Here is a 6520-nt window from a genome sequence, read left to right as displayed (position 1 = left end):
CCAACTCTGACAAGACAATCTGTGTATCCACTTTAGAGTATCTGTGTCTTAAAAATTAAACGTAGATTTTAACACATAAATATTCGTTAGAAAGCTCGGTTTATAAGTTATTAAAAAAAAAAGAGTGAAATTTCAAAGTTTATTACCTATAACTGAGCTACCACAAGGATTTTGAATTCGTAAACTTGTTTTTTTACTGACCGTATTTATCCCTACAACATACCAAAAAATTAGAACTACTCGACATTTTACATTGCAACTACCTTTTTTTGGACCTAGTGTCTGGCCTATTTTTAATATTATAAAATCATTGATAATTTTAAACAACGTTGAAATTGGTAACTTTAAGTTGGTTTAGATTCCATGATTTTAATTTTTTCACTTATAGCGGTGCACTACTTTCTATAGAATAAAGGAAAAGAATTTAAAATTATGAGAGATAGTTGACCGTGGATGATAAATGAGGAGAAGATGGTTGGGGGTGCGGTCAATGAAACACAAATAAGTATGACTAAAAGAATTTAAGTTATTTGATTAATTTTTAAATTTCAAATTAAAGGTGAAAAGTACGATAATGTTTCAAACACCATAGATTTGTTCCAACAACTATTTTTGACTATCGTCAGACTGGCAGGAACATACTCAGTAAGGTTTTTCTAGTCCACAACTTTTACCCAGCATGCGCTTGCTAGTTTGATAACAGTCTAAACTTGTTGTTGGAACAGGCCTTATAGTGGAATAGGAAGGGATGGATCAATTGAGATTGTCCCATTGCGCACACTCCGCAACTGTCATATGTGATTGTTAGTGTTGATACAGGTATATTCGTTATTCTTTTTTTTTTCTCCATTTTTTTTTTTTCAGTTAGTGTCTTTTTGTTAAGTTTTTTTTATTTTTGTTTATAATGGCTTTTTTTTTTGTCTTTTGGTTTCCAGTGCAACACGAAATTCTTAGTGTATTGTTCAGGTTTACAATTGGGCTGGCTTGCCAGCTTCAGGGTAAGTTATTTTATTAATTTACTATAGTTATGTTTTACTTGTATTCAAACTGTTTGTTGAAGCTGTAAGTGAAACTTGATAAATTGTTTGAATCTTTATGATGTTAATTGTAGTTGACATAAACCCTGTCATGTGAATCTTTATGATGTTAATTGTAGTTGACATAAACCCTGTCAACTCCAACATCAAAATAGTTTCTATAATTCAAATAATTTGTTGAGCTATTGTGGTTTCTGTTTTAAACTAAGTAATCTGCTTTTAACAAAACTGAATATTCTAAGATGATAACATTAATGTTTTTATCATAAGACTAATGTCTATTCGGATCTGTATGACAGATACAAATCTAAATGTTCGTTGAATTTTATTACAAGTAAAAGTTTTGGTCACTTTAAATTAGTATGTCATATTTTGTTCGGGATGAATGTCATTCCTGCATTTAACTGTGCAGTTCTGTGCAACGTTTAAAATTTGTTTCATAGTGAGGTGTTAATAGTTGACCATAGATTGATATGTGTAGAATGGTAGGGGGGAGTGGTCAACAAATAAACAAAAAATTATTTAATAGTGCTGATGTTTTGACCTGAAATTCAGGTCGAAACATCGGCACTATTAAATAATTTTTTGTTTATTTGCTAACTGCACCCCCCAACCATCTTCTCCATATAAACTTTGTTGTTATATGTTCATAATTGTTGATATTTCAAATTAAATTTCGATTTTTGTAATTTTGACAATTGGATCAGGTAATTAATAGGTTATTGTTTTACCCAATACTTTATTTGTGTATACTAGTTGCCACTTCATTATTTAGACGGTGGATGACTGAGTATGTTGAGCCACAAACTTAGATTCAAATCCGAACTTGGCAGGGTGACATTTATTATGTGGCTGACCCACTCAGGCTAGAATACTTTGGTAGCCTGTAGAATAACCCCCTTTTTTTTTTTATCCTATGCTGGGAAATATAAGAACATGCTAAACCCTAAATATAAAAATACCCTATTTTAGTATTAATTTTTTTTTTTTTTTAATAATTTATTTATTGTTATTTACAACTGTATACACATATATACTACAAGTAAATTTGCTGTAGGTGACATAGTGACATGATACAAACATGCGGAGAATCTACCCACTGATAGAACTCCAAAGTATTAATTAAAATTAATAATTCAATCATGTGACATTGATGGTTGTTTTTCTTTAAACATTTTTAATGTGAATGTTTTATTTTGTCATCTTGAAATAAACTGATAGGGAGATGGCCCAAGTCGTGATTCTGAAAAATATTATCAACTGTATATCGAGAGCTGACATAGGTTGAAACTTCAGCTCTTAATAAATAGTTATTACTAATATTTAATTATTGTTTATTTTTCTTAACCACTATTTGACTTTTCCTTATAAAGTCGTTTACAGTCAACCAACTATATAAAATTAAAATAAATTAAAGTGAAAGAAGACATTATTTTTTTGAGGGCTTAGTATTTGTGGTTTTATGTTTTAACTTTGGAACTATTTAATTTTAATCTTATTCATGGATATAGTTACCTCTAAACTAATCATGAAATAAGTAAATAAATAATGAAAGGTAAACAAAATAAAAAAAATATTCAGAAAAGTATTTAGATCCAGTTGGAGAAATCAAATATATTGGATGATAAGATTATTTTTTTTAATGCTATGAACTATAATTACTTGGCTTTGTTAGACTGTGATGGTAATCTATAAATGTGATAAATATTTAAATAGTTAAGGAAAAGTATATATTTTTTAATGATTTTTAGGAACTTGGTTTAAAATTAAAAATATATTAAAATTGTCTTAACAATTTTATTCATGTTTTGACCTGAACTGAGATTATTTTCAAATGTAATTTTAACATTTTGTGAATTCTGAAAAAATAACATCTGATTGATTTAAAATAATAATAATTGGAGAAGTTTGTCGGGGGGGCTAAAATAATATTAAATATTTTAATATTAAATACTATTTAATATTAAAGTAATAATGATTGTAGTATTTAACTATATGTCTATTATATAATATTAATCAAGCTTCATAATGATGAGAAAATAGTTGACCGTGGATTATATATAAGAGGAGAAGATGGTTGTGGGCGCAGTCAGAAAATAACACAAATAAGTTAAAAAAACTTATTTATTAGTGCCAATGTTTAGGCCAGAATTTCTAACCTTCATGAGAGTTGAATAGCCCATGATCCAGGTTAGAAATTCTGAATAGCCCTCATGAAGGCTAGAAATTCTGCCCGAAATGTTGGCTCTAATAAACAATTTTTTTTAAAAACTTATTTGTGTTATTCGCTGACCGTACCCACAACCATCTTCTTCTCATATATATTAATTAAGCTTCTTTGAATTCTGGTAGTAGTTAATCATCGGTAAATATTTTTAAGTTATACCTTATGGGTATTATTACATAAATTAATTAAATTCCAATTAATTTTTTGTGCTATTTGTACAAATTAATAAAAAAAATTTCATAATATGTATGCTGACGGTTAATTGATATTTGAGACATAAATTTTAAGAAGAATGTTTGGCCCTGTAAAGAATGGTGACCAGGATAGGTTGAGGTACAATGCAGTATTGTACCAAATCAACCAAGAACCGGATTTGGTACAGTATATAAGACTCTTAAGGCTATGCTGGCGCCTGTAATAATGATATGTGTGCTGTAAAGGACCTAGGGTTTTTAAAACTAATTTTATTATATTGTTTATTTATTTAGTGATATGATATCAGTGGCAATATTTCAGGGGCATTGGTTTAAAATCTCACTGATAAACATTCATTCTCCAACCAAAAGTTGATAAAGTGATTAAATGTGAATACTATGATTAATAGAAAGGGGGTTTACTTTAAATTACCGCGAAACTTCATGAAAATAATAGGATATGTGAATGCAATGGTTAGAAAGGAGGACTGATACTGGTACTGATAATGATGAGGGGAACAAGTCTGGCAAGTGGGCATATTGGTCCTTTTTGTCAACCCCAAGTAAGACTAATGGAATGATTCTTTTTATAACTTTTATTCCTCTGTATCGAACCTTTTTGACTTTCTAATGAAATTTAAAAGGAACACCCAACCTATAGAGGAAGCCTTATTTTATAGTATTCTATCAGAGCCTAGAAGCCTCCCATGGTAGTCTTACTTATCTGACTTTTTAAACAGATAATTATAACGAGTAGGTTGGTTGATGTACAACATGTCACAATCTTACAAGAGGTACTGGTACTGGTACTGGTAATGGTGGGGGGGACAAGCCCGGCAAGTGGGCTTATTGGTCCTTTTTGTCATCTCCAAGACAAACCAATGGAATGATTTTTTATGTATCTTATTCCTCTATATCGAACCTTTTCGTCTTTCTAATGAAATTCAAAAGGGGCTCCCAATCTATAGAGGAAGCCTCATTTCCTTTAATTCTATCAGAGCCTAATAGCCTGTCTCTTAATGACGCATACCTACCACAATCTGCTATGTAATGTAAGGCAGTCAATGGGACCTGTCCGCATAAGCACTGGGTTTCATCATGAACTACTCCACATATCTTAAGATGTCTTTTAAGTCTGCTGTGATCCTATTAATAATCGAAGTTCATTTCTGTTAAGGCCTAGCAAGCACTTAGTTTTAGAAGTAGAGGGTTTAGTTATTAAAATCTTGGCCTGTCTCAGCCCTATACAGTCCCTCCACTCCTTACCGGCTTTCTTCCATGTCCAATCAAGAACTACTTTTCTCTGATGACTTTTAGAGATGCCTAGGAATGGTTCTGGTCCTATAGGAGGGTGCTCAGCCCCGTTTCTAGCATGCTGATCAGCTTTTTCATTACCTGTGATTCCCTTGTGACCTGGAACCCACACAAGCTGAAGCTTCTTTAAGCACGCTAGTGATTCTAAGGCTTGTTTACACTCTCTTACCAAATTAGAGGTGACTCTAGGTGACTCCAAGGCTTGAAGGGTAGACAGACTATCTGAAAAGATGGTGATACCAGTCCTTTCACAACTTGTGACTTCGGGACATAAAGCTGCTGACAAGATGGCAAACACCTCTGCCTGAAAGACAGTCGAGTGCTTGCCAAGTGGGAGTTTAAGAAGTTTAAGAGATTTGTGTGTATTTAAACAGCTTAGTTCAGAAATAAAATTCTTACGAAATTAAAATTACATACTCAGTGTATGTGGTATGCCTGGGGTATTAGCAACTTTTTCTTAGCCTCTTTAAATAATCGAAACTTTTTCGATTTTATCTAAAAAGTCTCTATTTTGATGAAACTCGGTCGTAAATTTCCATTGAAATGGTCACATAGGAGTAAAACGCAGAATTTTGGAAAAAAAATGTCCTCTTAAATATGTTAAATTTTATTTGTTTGCAATAATCAACTAATTTGTATTGTTAACAGTAATAATAATATAGACTATGGAATAATTAAGTAATTAAGGAGTTTTTTATTCCTTTCTAGGCGATTAAATTGCCTTCTTAATTCAATTATTTATTTTTATCAATTTTCAACAATAAAATAGTACTTTTTGACGGTTCGTACGGCCCGTCCATTTTCATACCCTAATTCTAAAAATAATAACAAAGTTAATAACTAAAAGAGAAAATAAAGAAATAGAGACTGGAAATTTGGAAACAGTCGCACGTACCCGATCTTTGTCGATTTCAATTTTATGTAAATGGCTTTAATATAATTTTTTGCTGTATTCTAGGGAGGAAAAAAGTTTATATTTGTTATTCGCACCTCGAGAAGCCTTAAAATAGGAATTTGTACAGCAACTGAAAAAAAAAGAATAATTGTCCGAAAAAAAGTGGTAAGTGACACTTTTTTGATTTGCACCACCCCACGAGCTTTGTTTCCCAAAATTTTAATAATAACGAAATGAAACTTGGTAGATCAAATTTTAGGAGAATGAAGATTCTTTCGGTGGTTCAGTCGAATTTTTGGTCTCTTCCAGTTCTTCTCCACAGAATTTACAATGGAAAGAGAGAGTTTCTATGAACGATTCTCACAGAAAATTTTATTTCAAAAAGATTCTTTCCGATCTAATATGCACTGTTTTTTTTTTTTGTTTTTTTTTACGGTTTTAGATGATTTGTGTGCAAACGTCGCTGTTTTTTGAAAATTCTCCTACCCAATTTATCAGCCACAGAATAATAGTTTTGGTATCATCTTAATCATAACTAAATTTCCTGTAAGATGAATGCTTTTAAAATTTATATTTTTACCAGTTTAAGGTTTTACCACTAATATAAAAGGCATTATAAGATATTTATTCATTAAAAAAAAATGTTTTCCCAATTTTATGAACTAAATAAATCCAATGTTGTAATTTTGCGAAGTGATGTAGCGTTTATAATTTATTTTTTATTGAATACCAGACACTCCATCCTATTGGTCACCTCCTGTATGATGAAACTTTTAAATTTTAACTCGAAATAAATAATTAATGCTTTTAAAATTCATTTTATAAGGTTTTACCACTAATGTAAAAGGCATTG

At 30.9% G+C, this 6520-nt stretch overlaps 1 protein-coding gene across 1 annotated transcript in view; it reads left to right on the top strand.

Moving 5' to 3' along the window:
* Window positions 1–665: 665 nt before the first annotated feature.
* Window positions 666–6520, top strand: part of LOC106682603 (uncharacterized) — a gene marked incomplete at its 3' end in the record, with an annotated part of 23517 nt that continues 17662 nt past the window's right edge. Inside the window, exons 1-2 of the mRNA XM_014423546.3 lie at window positions 666–819; window positions 936–998. The remainder of the gene's footprint in view (window positions 820–935; window positions 999–6520) is intronic.

Source organism: Halyomorpha halys, unplaced genomic scaffold (genome assembly GCF_000696795.3).
Source record: "Halyomorpha halys isolate HHAL.00 unplaced genomic scaffold, Hhal_1.1 Scaffold431.1, whole genome shotgun sequence".
NCBI classification, from domain to species: domain Eukaryota; kingdom Metazoa; phylum Arthropoda; class Insecta; order Hemiptera; family Pentatomidae; genus Halyomorpha; species Halyomorpha halys.
This window is presented reverse-complemented; position numbering and strand designations above follow the sequence as displayed.